The following is a 12699-nucleotide window of genomic DNA, read 5'->3' on the forward strand; positions in this document are numbered from 1 at the left end:
AAGCTTTCCAATTACAAAACGTTACAAATAAACCCAGATAACACCACTCAGAGCAGCTTGGAGAATTATGAATTACTGATAACCATCCTCGGTCTAGAGATAAAAAGAAATACACAGGTTAAAAACTATCTTTTTTGATCAGGTGAAGCATGAGCAAGACTCCCTCTCCATACAGCTGAATCACATGTTTATATTTACATTTCTTAATTACAAGCATAGGCAAACAGACGTTACTGTTAATGCATATACCAGCATGAAAAAACAAAGCAAGAACATGCAGTCGTAAGAACTTTTCTGTCCCCACATACAAACAATGATAATACGGATGAACCACAATCAAATTAAGTATTCACAGTGCAGACTGAGTTTACACCTGCAGTCTTTTAAGTTCACAGCCCTGGTTAGGCTTCTCTGAACTGATGGTTGTTGGAGCCCATCTCCTCCCCGCCCAAGGCAGGTGTTCTCATTCTTCATCACGCTGGCACCCCGCTCCCTGCGCCAGCTCCTTACAGGCTCAGACGGATTGAAGTGGGGAAGAATTACTCACTTTTCCTTTCTCAGTTTGGGTTCTGCTGGCTCAGCTGCCTTACCGAGAGCACCTTGGAGCCTGAGATGAACACCAGGGTCTATGCAGGGCAGGGAGCAGGACTGCAGGGCACATTTACATATTAAATCCTTCTAGATGCTATCTATTCCAAATAAATGTCATCCTTGACTTTTTTTTTTTAAAAAAAAAACATTAACTGCCAATACTTTTTTTTCCCTCCAAACAAAGACTTGCAAATGGGCCAGAAGGGACAACCCAAAATCGACACTGTTTTTGGAGCAACTGCACCAAAACAGCAGCTTTGTTTTAAATTGGGAAATGGACATGTGCTGGAGCTGTGTATATAGTCATTTTGTGTGCACATTCATTTTACTTGTGCATGTAAGCACGCCTCCAGGGTTTGGATTTGGAAAGCAAAAATGTAAACAGAAACAGTTTTGAAGTATAGTTGGCAGCTTGTGTTTCTGTGTACACTTTCAAATCTGGAAGGCTGCCTGGAATAAAGAGAATCAATTATGTTCTTCGACAGTCAAAGGAGTATAATTTAAGAGAATTCTAGAGAGATTCAGATCCAGCTATGGCTCCATGCAAACACATCAAATGAACACGACATCACACCTGTAATTTCTGACCTTCCAAAAATACCTTAAACCTTGTTCCTCTGCCAAAAGCTTCGGCATACCACAGATGGTCAGCAAGCCAAACTGAAAGCACCCACTGATCAGACCGTATTCTTTTGAACTCACTACAGCCCTCCTGATCCATTAAGCACATTCTCCATCGCTAGCCTTGCTAAGCACCAACAGCGATCAAATTCTGAAACTCCATTCAAAAATAAAATACGTGGAGGAAAAAAGAGAAGTGAAAGCACATGCCTCTCAAAACACTGATTCCTACTTGCTTCCATGCTTATCAAATTAATGCTAGCTTATACGATCTATTTTCTTATACGATAGAAATCAGCTACAGTCAAACAACTACAGAATTTAGGATAAGGGATTCTAAGATAAAAGGCTTCAAAATTTGCTTTTGGTAAACTAGGAGACCAAAATCAATGCAAAAGGGCAGACTAAGCACTTGATACAATTTTATCAGTCCGTGCTTGAAACTGAGTTAGTCGTTCAATAAACTTCTAAACTTTAATTGAAGTCCATTAGCTTTTCCAATTGTAAGACAAATCTCATTACATTGCTGTCATAAACAGGATGTAGTAATGTCTTATAATAACTGGTGGTATCTTTGGTATCAAAGAGCTGCTCATTAAGATTTGTATGGAGATCTGAATTCTTTTCCAGTTAGAAGTTTCCTCCAGACTCTTACCACTGTCTTCAAATGAAAAATTCTTCTGCTCATTAAACAATCCAACCACGTTTATAGATTCCAATTTACTGCACACTCACGAGTGGGTTCGATGATTTGCTCACTTCCCTATCAAACTGGCAGAAGAACCAGCTACAGCCAATTCCCCCGAACAAGCTATTTTTATTTCTATAGAATCCCCAAAGCTAAAGTCATGAAAAAAAAAAAGCCTGCAACAAAAGTAACCCTTTTCAGAACACAAACTATATTCTATATTCTGTTTTGTCCCTGAAATTTCAAACTTCCTAAAGACCAAAATCTTTTACTGTCATCGTCAGACGCAGTCATCCCAAAACTCACCATGAAGGAAACTGGGCAGAGCTGCCTGTCTCATTTTGCTGCTGTCCAAACCTGCTGCGTGGTGACAGTACGACTGCCTCAGACTAGATATTTTCAGTCTTGTCCTTTTGTTCTTCCTGCTTGCCAAGCTGGCATTTTTCCAAACTGCAGGAAGACTAGTACAAAGATGTCTGGGACTGTCCTCCCTTACAGCATTGTTACGCGCAGTAGCAACATTTGCTTTGTCTCTAACAGAGAGCAGGAGACTGATGCACTGCAAGTTATGTGTCTGTATCTCTTATGTATTATTTTTGTCTTTATTCTTTCACAGAAAAGGCGCAAATACGCAGAATTGCTTATCTGATCACAGCCAGCAGCTCAAGGGAAACGAGCATGCAGAGGGATTGAACAGTCAAAACCACATCTCATAGCATTTTGTTTCCTTGTGAAACAGACAGGCAAGTACTTCTAAATAATATCAGTTTTACTTGGAGTTACATACTTCTCCCCCCCACCCCAACAGTGCCGAGTACTTTTGTTCTGGACTGAGCTAAAAAATTAACATTATTGGTAGCATCTGTACAATTGTAGTACAGCTGCAATACAGCATTTTTTCTCACTGGAAACTAGTGAAACTCAGTTTCAGTTTAGTTCATTCAGAGCTCTATCACACGCAAATTTTTTTGTTTGTTTGTTTCAAAAAATAATATCCTTTGATTCTGGTTGTAGTGACATCCAGGAACGGCAAGTAAAATCAATGGTGAGGTCGTTCAGAAAAAAAAGAACTCACTATGTAGTATTGCTGGCCAATACTGAAAAGTTACTGGAAAAAAATATAGTATCAAACAGCTGAAAAAAACACAAGATGAACAGATTTTAAATCCAGAAATATTCCTGCTGGAATCTTTTTTTTTTTTTAAGAAGAAAAACAAAACACCTTCATAAATTCTGTGGTCTTGACATCACGCTATTTTCCAAGCCCCCTGACCGCCCCCACCCGTGCGAGCACGCTGTGTGCAGCCCCACTCGCTGCCTGGGAGCCACGCAAACAGGAGCACGAGAAAGAGGCATTTGCAAGTCGCTGGTGACCTCTGTGACTCCCACCACGATTGTGCTTTTTCCCTAGGGATCCCGTGACATACCAAGAGCAGAATGTCTGTCCTAGAACATTTTCTGCCAGTTAAGGGCAGATTTGTTTTCCTTGTTAAACAAAGGAAAGCCTGGAATGAAATCTCTCTTTTTAGACCAAGATCATTCAATAATTCCACTTCTAGCTTCACCTTAAAGGAAAGGATCTTGTACTTACAGAGACCAGCAGTCCCAAGGCGCAGTGCAAAGGCAGAAAGGCACTGCATCTCCTCTTTACTCTCCATACGTGTTCTTACTCACTGTTTTGACCACGGCTTGGCTGCAGGCACATGGGATGAGAACTACTCCCCCGTGGGACTGTGTTGGGGCTGGGGCCGTTGCTCCGCAGCTAGGTGCGCGCCCTGGAGCTCGCTGAGCAGCACTCCCATCCTTTCAAGGTGTTTAAGTCAAAAGCCTCCAAGATAGGCAACAAAAATCAGAGCGACAAGCCACTCTGTGCCAACAGAAAGAAGGTTTTCCCATGATTACATATTTTCTTTAATGCTCTTTTACATTGGTGACAAAACATACACGGGGCTTCAATTTCAGCTTTTGCATGCAGAGTCTTCTGCTTTTGGAAATCAGCAGAGAATGATGTAAACAAAAGATTACTCCAGAATTTCTTCCACGAAACTGGACTAGATAGGTAACAAATGCTATATATACACGCACAGACGTAAACATTAAGCTCCACCTTAAATAACACTGTTTACTTTTCTTTCTGTTTCTTCCCATCCTCCCCCCTTCCTGGGATATTTGGAACCCAGACAGTAAACAGGATCTTTAAAAACAGGAAGTGCTGGCACAGGGACAAGGACAAGGAGCGGGACGAATCCAGGTGTTGTGCGCTGCTCCCAGCCTTCGCCCAAGCAAGCAGCTGGGCAGGGCTGCAGCTGGGCCACGGGGGCTTCCTGGAGCTGCCCCCCGGCTTTGGGGGGTAACTCTGTGCTGCAGCAAGGTGAACCTCTAGTCCTGTGGAAAAAGAGGGAACATTTCCTCCTGCTACCATACCTAGAAGGGCAGGGAAAGAAACGCAGAGGGACGCTGGGGCACTACAGCCCCCAGAGCGTGGGGCTTTCCCCTCCACTGCAGCGAGCAGACGCAGGCAGGGCTCTGGCTGCTGGGCACCCCACCGGCTCACGGGGATGGGGGCACAGGGGAACGCACGTTCCCAAGAAAACTGGGCTGAAATCAGGCCAACTGCCGTTTATTAATTTTATCTTTCCTCAGCAGACCCACCCCACGAGCCCTTCCCTTACTAAAGAGAAGCTGAAAATGCCGAACTCGACAGATTTTGACTTAGAGCACGTTGTGCATACAGCCCACATCACGTTTCTTAGAACAATGTCTGAGAGCAACGGTAAATTGAGATAAAAGGTTTCTGCTGCACTGAAGGAATCGCTCCAGACCCTGAAAGCAACAGCGTAAAATAAAAATTAAGTTTTGAGGTGGCACTGGCTAGCAGTATTTCTGCAACTCTGCAGGTTTTTTAAATATTAAATATAGAAGAGCGAACTGGAAGACAGAAGTTTCTGTTCTGTAATCCAAATATAAACTAGTTTTCCATTTCTTCTGTCTTCACTCACTTCTGTGGCCAAACAGCCTTTGTAGCAGCATAGGTTTAGTTTGCATAAACGTGCTGACTTTCCTCAAAGAAAACAACACACATTACAATTTATTTACTGGCAAACAGAAGTTGGGATGCAGCTTCACTTCTGACAGAGCATTTATAAAAAAACCCAACAAAACATGCCTCAGCAAAAGCCATGGAAGTAGTGTTTCATTTTGTTTTTGAAGCTCCTAAACTAAAACCAAAACAACCCCCACGCATTTTCCACTGAGGCATTTCCTAACTCTCTAAAATCATTTGCTGAGCGAAAGTCTGTGACGGAGTTAACGCAAAGCCACAGCTACCTAGGTGAAAAACTTAGATTTTGCAGCAAACCCCTCTCACCCTACAAACAACTAAAATTAACTCAGCCCTCAGGAAATTAGCCTACCCAGACAGAGACGTAGAATAAGAGAGGAGGCAAAGCCATCCAGTTCTGGGAACCCTGCCCTGCAGTAGTCACCTACTTCTTCACAACCTACGGCCACCACAGGAGAGTAGTAGGGCTTTTTAAGAGTCAGTTAAAAACAGTGAGCATCACTCCCAGCAGCCTGTGATGCAGAGCCAGCCTCTGTGATGAGCTACCTATGAGTTTAGCAGAAGATAACCCTGCTGAAAGGGAAACACCGGGAGTATTCCGCAGAGGATGATGAAGACCTTTACTGACCACCTGAGCAGAGTCAAGGCTTACCCGTGCGGCAGCACAGGGTGCCCCTGGGCTGCAAAGTGTTCAGCACCCATGGGTGCTCCTGCAGGACATCGCCCCCTCCCAAAGGTCACAGGTCGCTTAGGTGTGGTGAGCTTAAGGGCGCCAGGAAACGGGGCCTCTGTGCAGGATGCTTCTGTTGACTGAGTTACTGACGGCTCTACGTAAGCTATAAATAACGCGAAGTTTCTGTGAAACCTGGAGGAGCGTCCGTGCGTTTTGGTTCCAGCTGCTGGTCCTGGTTGCAAAAGCGCTAGTTCCAGGGAGCGCTGACCAGATGTTGAGCTTGCTGCCAGTGCACCTCCTGCCTGTACTTCAAGCTGTTTCCCAAACTGTTTCCCAATTCACGTTTACTATATCTGAAAGAAACTGCCAGTATTTGCCTAGATAGATATTTACAAATAACATGAACTCTTCTAAGAAGAAAGTGACATAAGCTCATAGGCATGTAACCACTGAATACCATCAACTTCTCCACAATAACTTGAAGATTTCTCAACTCCCCTGCTTGGAAAGTTGCTTTCATTTCCACAGCAGATTAAACACGTGGGCACGTTGGGATGTGTTGCCTACCTACGATCAGAGCTCTGCTAGAAGGGCTGTATTGCGGTGACTGAACTTTCTCTGAAAAAGCCAAAGCGACACTAGTGGTGGTCAGTGTCTGCTATTAAGAGCACTTTATACATCTCAAACAAGACGTGTTTTTAATACGAGGTGCTTTGGAAACATTTTGTTAATGCTTTTGCAAATGTATATACTCAAAAGGACTGGAAGCCTGGTGAGTTTAACCTTGAAACAGAACATCACACAAGCTTAAGTGTCTTGGATTTAATTCTAGCCCATGAGAAACAACAATTAGGGAGAGTAACCACACTGGCAAGTCATCTAACTCACCTTTATTTTGTTTTTATTTTTATATTTTTTAATGAAACCTGCTCACACACAAGGACAGCAAGAAGAGATCAGAAGCTGTAATAAGGGTTACACTTCTCAAATTTGACAATACACTCAAGCAGAGGCTCTAGAGTCAGGGATAGCTTTTGCTCTCCTTTTGTTCGTGTAGTTTTGTTGCTCACCAGTTCACATCCTTTATCTCTCGGTAGTAGTTATGCCTTCTTCCTCTACATGTCAAAACATTCCAAGTCGGAGCTATCTAAGATCAAGGGAGCGCTGCTCAGCAGCGATAACTACAGCGGGGCTTTCTCCTCCATTTCGGAGCAAGTTGAAGAGGAAAACAACTTATTAGGATTTACTAACAAGCAAGTAATTAAGCTTCACCTATTGAATTAAAATGTTGAAGTCCACTTTAAATACGTTATTTTAGATAAAGACCGCATCAAAAAAAAAATCACATTACTCATTAAGTATATCCTCTACAAAGACAGCATCTCAGTTTCACGTACTATTTTACACCAAAACACACACAATTTATTATAAATCCCCATAACGAGCTTGCTAGACCAGAAGTGGCACTCACAGGCACAGGCTTGGATGTTGCTTAAAAATTAGCTCTTTCACTTAGACAGAAGAGGTTTTTGTGGGACAAGTGCTCTTCTACAGTACTTAACATCAAAACCGAAGATCTCAGAGGTAACAGCATGAAATTGCAAGAATAAGAAATGCAATTTGTTAACTATTTTCCTCCCACCAACGGAGACTGTCTTGATACACTGATAAGCAGAACTGGATGCTCGACATCCACATACACTTTTCAAAACCCAGCAGAAGAGAAGTTTTTGGTTTTGCTACCACCATCTCCACTTCTAAAATCCAGCCGTGGCATTTGCTGATTATTCTGCTCAGAGCTGGGAACATAAATACAAAAATGAAGACTAAGTGGTATGTTTTATAATCTAAGCAGTTTAATGACCACAAGATGCATATTTTAGAGTATTATTTGGAATGGAGGTATTTACTTCCTGTCTCCCAAAGGGAGCTCTATCTAGAAGCTTCTCCCCATGTTAACCACATTAACTTGATTTTAAAGCCATGCCTGTCGTCAAGAGTCCCTTTGTTGTTTTCCATCCTTAATGAAAAGTTACTTAATGGCACAAGCACCAAAGTTAGGTAATAACGTATCTCACCACACAAAGCATATTTGTGAAGTATGAGAAAAACAATTCACCTCCCCTGTGCTTGCACAGAAAACCAGCCTTCACTCTCTGGTCAGCGTTACTTTATTTGTGCCTGTAAGCCCAGATGGTCAGCGCTTAGCTTGCCTACATCTTTATAAAAATTAGTCTCATCGCTTCTCTAGGAAGTCAGATGCCAAAGTCTCAAGGTTCAAAAAATTTTGTTCTATTGTATTCAGATCAGAGAGCAGGCAGGTATTTCTACTTATGGTGGATTTGTCTCAGCTGAAGTTCGGAATTTTAGATATTTTCTTTTTAGTCCTGCTCAAGGCTTCTTGCATTTTCAGGACGTTCAAGAACTGCTTGTTTCTTTATTGACTGCTAATATCTTAAAGACTGAATTAGGCTGCAACAAGGCATAGCCTTTTGCTCTATTGAAAGAAAAAAAAAACAAAGGTCATGTCCACCACAAGGACTTTCAGCTGTTTAGCAGCGAGTTTAAGACATTTCCCAGACAACAAATGCAATCACAGCAGAAAATCTATGCTTCTGGATGGGGACCATGACCCAGGCTAACAGCAAGAATCAAAAGAAGTCAGGAAGAGTCTTGGAAGACGCATTCATCATAATTAACTGCCACATTAAGTACTGGCAAAAGACTGGCTGGCTTGCACCTTAAATAAATAATTAGTGTGAAAAAAACAGTTAAGTCTGAGCCACAGATAAGTCTTTTGACATACTGTACAATCTAGGAGGCAAACTTCCAGTTCCCTTTCCTTTCTTTTCTGTTTGGACTTTGAAAGAATACACAAGGGATGTTTCTCTATGTTTCTTTGCCTTAGAAGAGGGTCATAATGTACAGCCAATAATGTGACTCAGCTGTCTCAATTTCAGAGAACTTTACAGTTAAGTTTTAGTCAATTCAGTAAGGCTCCCATATCTGACAAACATGCTTCGCATTTCACAATCCTCAAAAGCTCCACTTGCAAGTATTCCTTTAACTGGAAGCCGTAAGTGAAACTGCCACAGTTTCCCTACATAAAATCCAAGGATTTAGGTTAATTTAAGAAAATTAACTTACAGGGTGGACAAAAAAAAAAAAGAAAAGACTTGAGGTATACCCAGCCTGCTACCAGTAAAAAGCAATGAGGCACAAACCAGGAGAACATTGAACCTGAAGTTCTACACTTGACCCGACTGCTCTCACACTAGGCCGCAGCAGAGCTGATTTACTTCTGCCACTGCGTTGAGTTCGAAGCGTGCCAGCGAGGTGAAGGCTTCTGAAGGCCTCCATCATTCTCTCTCCTTCAATTTTGTGAAGGTAAGTTGGTTTCTTTGAACTTCACTGTCTTGTTTGTGGAGTTCAGGTACTCAGGTGTAACTTTTCAAAAGCAGACCATAAACATTCCCAGCGAGCGTACTTGCTCAATCATGCCTGCCAAGGGCTTTTATTCCCCGCTTTACCAGCTTTGAGAAAAGTATGCTGTTAATAGAGAACAAGCGATTATTTCCACTGTCCCTCACACTCCTTGTTTGAAATGCACAGGGTTTAGAGACCGCCTCTCACAAAATTTGATCCAGAATTAACTAGGAAAATACTTTCCAAGAAGCGAAGTGTAAACGTATGCTATATAAAATAAAAAGACACACTGTTTGCAAAGCCATTGCTTAGACAGAGGGCAGATTCAGAACTACAGACACTACTCAGTCTGCAGCATTCCCATTTGCCCACAGTTTATTTGCATAATTTACAAAAAATGCAACCTTTTAAAACAGTTTAACTCCCCCTAGTCCCCCCCCCTCTTTTTTTTTAATTTTATTTTCAAGTTAACACTACAGCAGTGTTACAAGGAAAAAAGACAGGGTATTTCAGAGTTATTTCTGGTTCATTTAACACTCCATCAACCATTCAGAAATAGAATTATAGAATAATTCAAGCTGGAAAGGACCTCTGGGAGCTATCTGAACCAACCCCGAACTCAAAACACTTCACATGTTTGACGTCCAAATAAAAACCGAGAGAAACAAATCTATTTTCTCTCTCCACCATGCACATTGGGATTAGGATACTACAAAGAGAGACTTGTAACAAACTATTCTTCACCATGACACATTCAACTTGAAGAGTAAAAATTCCCATCCAGTTTTAGCTTAAATATTTTTATGCCTCTTCTAGTCTTAGCTACAATTTCAGACAGGCATCATCACTTGGAGCAACTGGACTTGTGGCTTTTTAAAAGGAAGAGACAAAACTCCTAGATGGATGGAACGCAATGCATGAAGAGCTGAAAAAAAAATCTCTACCTTATCTTACACTTCAAGGTATGAAGCTTTTTTTCCCAGTTTGCTGAAGTACAAACACACATTCTCTCTCTAATGTTCCCTCTCCAACTCACTGACACACACAAAACGCCCATGTGTCTTCAACTAGGAGACTTACTAGATCTCAGACATTCTCCAGTAATTACAAAACTAAGTAATAAGACAAAACCCTGTTTTATATTAATACTAAATTAAAAAGACTAATTTTGAAGTACTATTCCTGCTCCAGTTACGTATCATTAAAAAAAATCAGTTTTAACTGTTTTCTCACCTGTATCAAAGTTAAATAGAAAAAAAGCTTGCCTTCCTCTCGTCCAAGTACAACATTTTTCATGCGCTTTGTCAAAATTAACATGGGTTGTAGTTAATGTACTCAACTAGACGAAGCAAGCAGGTGTGTGTGTATATACATATACACACACACACACGATACCCATCTATGAGATGCTAGTGTTTCTGGTATGATTTGAAACTGATGTATCAGCATAACAAATCTACAGAAAACATTCTGTACATAAAACATCTATTCATTAACAAAGCTATTTCTGCAGACTAAATGCCAGCCTTAAGTTTGTTGTTTAACTATTTACAGATAAATCTCTGACTTAAAACCTGTGATGATCATCAAGGTTTTAAAACTGTATTGTACAGGAGCAAGCCATTAACGAGCACACTGCGTACTTCAATCTGAGGAACACCTGTTTTCGGAAAGAAGTCTGTTCTTCATGCAACAACACCTTTTAAAGATCTGATTTCAATAACTTCCAATAACTGGAAGCCTCTTATGATCTCATTGGTTTTGTGAGACAGCGTGACATTAAGTGCAGAGCCCTTGCTTGTTGTAGAAATTCCTAGTCCAAAACCTCCAGCAACTTTTTAGGACAGCTACCCAGGAAGAACTGTTCCCCACCAGCTCTCAGAAAGCAGCAATAGTCTGGTTGACAGAGAAACAGTTAACTAAACACTGAGCTACTTTATGACTTCCAATAAAGCACAACTGCTTTGTAAACAGCTCAGCTACACCACCTTTTCCAAAGAACGCTCCAGAAAAACACACACACGCTCAGTTCCCTAACTAGTGGAAGTAACATGTAACAAGAAGCAAAACATTTTTGCCATTAATACTAGATGAGTAATTGAAGGAGCAGAACAGCTAAAACATCTGGGCATGGATTTGTAGGCTGGGCTTTGAGCACTCTCTGAAAAACATGAAGTGTTGTCTCCAGGTTGCTAAGTTTGGCATCAAGTTAACGCCTCTGAAGCGCAGGGCATCTTCTCGAGCAGAACTCCAACTGCAGCTGTGAAGCTGTCGTATTTATTGTCTTAATGAAAAAGCAGAGCATTTCATGGATCACAGGCAGAGCTCTGCGGTTTCATAAATTCCCCTGTAAACACTACGAGCTTGGCTAACGCAGGGTTTGTCTACATGATGACATCGTCTAAAATACGCTTCCAGATAACTGCTCTGGAAGAGCTTTGCCATGGTTATTGTTGGAGAATAACGTTATTTATTGTTAAATTTTATGGTCGCATGGGGCTTTATTTCAGAACTGATACTGAGATCCCTGCAGTAGACAAACCATTAAACCCCATCACCCTGAGCACTGGAATATCCCTGGGAACTCGCGTTGTTTATGCACAACAAGAGGTGGACTTTGATTATTACAAGGCACTACGGAATTGTAGCTTAGAAACAGCTGAAGCAAGTGCTCCAAGAACATCTCTATAAAATAACGTGTGTGTGTGTTAAGAACGATGCTGACAGCGATGGCAAAGTTAACTCTTGCCACATGATGAATGTGAAAATTTGCCACAGCTCTAAGCTGGGATGTAAGGGTACAAGTAGGTAACAGAGTCGAGAAGCGGGTTTCCTCTATGGAAGTGCTATGATATCCAGTCAGAAATCAGTTTACCACTCCTTTCAGGCTCCCTAGAGGATGAACTGAAGCAAAGGTCTATAGCCTGAAACCTGCACTTCACTCACACTTACCCCGAATACGCCGTGCTTATAAAGGAATCCCTGCTCAGCCGCATTCTTAAAGCCCTCAAGAAAAACAACCGGCAGAGGGAAAGACCTTACAGAGCAGCACCAGAAATCACAGCTCTGATACCTCGAGAAACAGCACCAAAGCCCCTCAGGGCGAACAAACCAGCTCCGAGCAGCGGTACCCCCCAGCCCCACGCACACGACCGCCGGCGACAAGCCCCCAGCCCCGGCGGGGAGCAGCCCCGCGGGCACACGGCCCGCACCGCATCCCCGGGGAGAGACCCAGCCCTGAGGAGCCCCCAGCCCGGGCGCCAACCCCGGGGGGGGCGGCAGCGGGCGGGCACCGAGGGGACCCCCCCACCCCTCACCGGGCCGCGGCGGGCCGGGAGCAGCCCTCACGGGGAGGCCGCGGCCCGGCCCCGCGCTGCCCCTCGCTCACCTCACGGCCGCTTCCGAGCCGGGCAGGGCCGGGCCGGGCCGGGCAGCGCCCCCACGGCCCCCGGCGGCGGTAGCCCCGCGCCTCCCGCCCGGGCAATAACAGGAAGGCGGCGGGGCCTGACCCCGGACGGGGAAGGCGCCGCCCGCCGGAAGGGAACCGCGGCCCGCGGGGGGAGCGAGGCGGAGGGGGGCGGCCGCAGGGCGCCTGCGCTGCCGGGGAGGGGCGGGAGGGAGAGCGGTGTGGCGTCACTC

The 12699-nt window shown here is 43.4% G+C and overlaps 1 protein-coding gene across 3 annotated transcripts in view; it reads right to left on the minus strand.

Annotated features, from left to right (window-relative positions):
- The window catches only part of PIK3CA (phosphatidylinositol-4,5-bisphosphate 3-kinase catalytic subunit alpha), a 33799-nt gene extending 21200 nt beyond the window's left edge, over nt 1-12599 (minus strand). Inside the window, exon 1 of one of the 3 annotated variants that reach the window (XM_083848632.1) lies at nt 12449-12599. The gene's annotated coding sequence lies outside the window, so the exon portion shown is untranslated. Of the gene's footprint in view, nt 1-2206; nt 2830-3491; nt 3768-12448 lie in introns of those variants that run through there. The other 2 variants (XM_083848633.1, XM_083848634.1) reach the window with 2 other exon arrangements.
- Between the last annotated feature and the right edge of the window lie 100 nt (nt 12600-12699).

Source organism: Anser anser (genome assembly GCF_964211835.1).
Source record: "Anser anser genome assembly, chromosome: 9".
In the NCBI taxonomy this organism is placed as follows: domain Eukaryota; kingdom Metazoa; phylum Chordata; class Aves; order Anseriformes; family Anatidae; genus Anser; species Anser anser.